Here is a 3,605-nt window from a genome sequence, read left to right on the forward strand (position 1 = left end):
AGAGAGAGAGAGAGAGAGACAGAGACACAGAGACACAGAGAGACAGAGAGAAGAAGAGAGGGACAGAGATAGACAGACAGACAGACAGACAGACAGACAGACAGAGACAGAGAGAGATCACTGCCAGAGTACTTGACTCACATTCTTATGCAAATCAGAGTTTCAGAGACACAGATCAACACGTTTTCTCAGTGTGCTGAGTGTGCAACTCTGGCACTTTGGCGGTATCTGAGACAAATGATGTTTTCTGAGCATCTAATAAAAAGCCTTCCATTTCTTTTGTCTACCTACTCTGACAGCTGAATATTGCTGGTTCATACATTTCTGTGCCCCAGTTTTAGTCATCAAATCTGGTGACAGGTCAACTTCCTTCTGTGACAGACACTGTCCCACCCCTGCCATAGGTAGAAAACATCATCAACCCACTTTTCAAGGATTCTGGGAAAATTTGAAAGATTGCATGCTATTTCTTCTATAGTAAGCAAATGAACACAGCCGAAAGAAGATGGAAATAGCAAACAAAGGATAAAGGAACTGACAGCCAGAAGCCTGGCAGACATGATAAACTGAAGTGGAACACGACAGAGTTGAAACGTAACTTTTTCAAGTAAAAGCCACAAGGATTCCAATTGAAACTGGAAAATACAGTGGAAGGCTGCCTTTGCCTAATTTTAACATCAATGTTTTAAGGAGACAATAAGTTCTGATGAAAATAAAAGATAACAGGAAAGAATAAGACCATCTCTTTAATTCTTTCTAAAATAATATGGGTTATAAGATGCTCAAATAAATAAGCAGTGTAAAACACATGTAATGTCTATCCTGAGTTTGCTTCATAAGGTATTTCACAGAACATTTAACCTTCAAATATCTTTTGGTAGATCTTCCTGCATTTTTCGTATTTTAAAAAAACCTGACACACTAAATTAAAGGTATATAAAGGTATATAATTTAAAGTCATTTGTAATTTAAATGACTTTAAATCATAAAAGCAACTCTTCAGCTGACTTCTCCTGCACATATGTCTCCTATTGATTTAAATCTGCTATTTTTATGGATATATTTTAACTTCATAAGTAAGTCATGTAGGAATTGAAGGACTCCTAGATAGCCAGTTTTTTTTTTTTCCAAATGGAAGACTATAGTAAATGATAGACTTGTGAATATAATGCACAAAATCGCTGCATATATTGTCACAACTCTAAACTCTGATGTTGGTATGGAAATAACAGAAACATAGAATATTGCTTCTGAAAACAGATAGAATCCAGAGTCATTTCATGAAAGATGGACACGATATCCAAGGTGAGAATTGTTGCAGACTGTCATAATTTAAGACATGAAACACTCACCTCATGTTTTCTCTGTTTTGCTTGTAAATTCACAAAAAAATAAAGAGATGTTAGGACCTTCAACTTGAAGAGGTCAAAGAACACCTGATCCCCTGGGTTAGTACTTGGAGATGTTAGGAACTTCAGGCACAAACACTACTCCCTTCAGGCTATAAAATGAGCTTATCAGCTAGTGAAAAAGTTGATGATCTTTTACCTCCCTGCTGTGTTTCCTCAGGAGCCAATCTAATCCAGCCTCTTACAAGTCCAGCAAACTCTTGGAAATGCATTTCATTTTCATGAGAACCTACCTACCGGAATTGTAAGATCAAAATATTTTGTTCTATGACCAATATGTGACAACTACATGATTGATCAGAGAAAGAGATTACCCATAGAAAATCGCCTTTCCTTACAAAGAAAGCCTGAATTCACTATGTTAGGATGTGGAAAGATACTTCATTAAACACAGGCTTCTTCTTTGATTTAATGCAAATAACTTTTTCACTTCTCTCATCTTCAGGTTCCCAGTAGCTATTTACTGCTATCTCAGGGAAACAAGCTCATCTTCACATATTAATGAACAATTAAGTCAGGATCCAAATGCTTCAAAGGAAATTTGCATTTTAAACCACACATAAATGTATAGAGAGATATTTTGCCTCCTACTGAAAGTAGCAGAAAGAGATAAGAAAGATATTTGGAAGCATATATAACATCTCTCCTGACATCACTGGAGATACCACCAGATGGCTGCCTGCCTTTGTGGCTTTGGAGGATGCCAAAACGTGGTCCCCTACTGCCCATTTGCTCACCAAAGCAGAGCCAGACATGTGTAAAATCTGTGTGATGTAGGGTTATCAGTGTCTAGTGACCCTCTCAGAATCCCCTTGCCATTGGGTACCAGACAACTGATTGGCATGGAAAGCTCTGTATAGCTGTGCAAATGAGTTCAACTTTGTTATGGTATCATCAAAGAAAGAGTCTGATTGAGGTGATCACCTCAAATTGTAACATAATTGCTGTCTGTATAGCACTGCATTTATCATTTGCTAGTATCAGGAGAACATTTTACCCTTCAAGTGTGATGCATCATTTTATGAAGTATATATAAAAATAAATGTCAGGGAAGCGTGTTTTGTAAAATGAGTTATTTCATTTAGTTCTAGTTTTGAAATTTACCCATTCATTCATTCACTCACTCATTTATTCATGTGTTCATGCAACAAACCTGAATTGAGAATGAGGATTGACATTTCTCCACATAAACCCTGTTTTGGAAAGGAAAAGGATGCAGAATTCCATCCTCCTTTCCTGTGGTCAATATCTCCATTCACTCCCCTGATGTGCTTTACAGTTTGCCAGCAGCCTCACAGCTTGGCTATCTTCTTTTTTGTTTGGTCCCCACACTGCATTCATTTAGTCTGTTCTGGACCCAGGGGTGAGTCTTGAGCCACTAGGGAAAGCAATCCCCTATCTTCAGAATGCTTCCATGGTGAACCTCTTCCCCAAAGAGGCTCAGGAGTCTGAGCTGGCATGTGGCATCTCTGAATTTTACTGAATGTATGTCTTGTAACCTTTTGATTTCCTGTTTCATATGGACTAGATATTTTGTACCCATTAGTAGACTACCTTTCCATGTAATCTTGTCCGTATTTACCACACATCACAAATCTCACCTCAGTCACTATCACCTAGTGTTTTATATGATTTTTTTGCTATTAAAAATCAGATAATATTCTTTGTCTTTTTTCTATAGCACCTTAATCCCTAGGCTATTAATAATATTAAGAGTACAAAACAATTCACCACTTTCTCTTTCTCTAAAAATAAAGAAAAAGAAGCACAACTATCTCCAAAGCAAAGCAACAAATTCTCTCTCTCTCTCTCTCTCTCTCTCTCTCTCTCTCTCTCTCTCTCTCTCTATTTGGTACAAGGTCTCACTACATAGTTTGATAGTTCGGACTTGTAGTGAGCCTCCTGTTTTCAACCTGCCCAGCACTAGGACTGCAGGCATGTGCCACCACGCCTTGACTTTAGTGGCTGGCTTAGAGTGCCCAGGCACAAGCCAGCATGGCATGTGGTGCCAGGATTGAACTCCAGTCCCTGTGCTTCCCAGGCAGGCACTTAGTCTGCTGAGCTATCTTGCCAGCCCTAAAGCAATGATTTTCAAACTGTAGCTTGTAAGACTCCCCAAAAGGCCAGGGAGATAGCTCAGTAGAATAAGTGCTTGTCTGGCAAGCGCAAGATCCTGAGTTCAATTCCTGGTACTGA

The sequence above is a fragment of the Octodon degus genome, unplaced genomic scaffold (genome assembly GCF_000260255.1).
Source record: "Octodon degus isolate 3935 unplaced genomic scaffold, OctDeg1.0 scaffold00096, whole genome shotgun sequence".
NCBI classification, from domain to species: Eukaryota; Metazoa; Chordata; class Mammalia; order Rodentia; family Octodontidae; genus Octodon; species Octodon degus.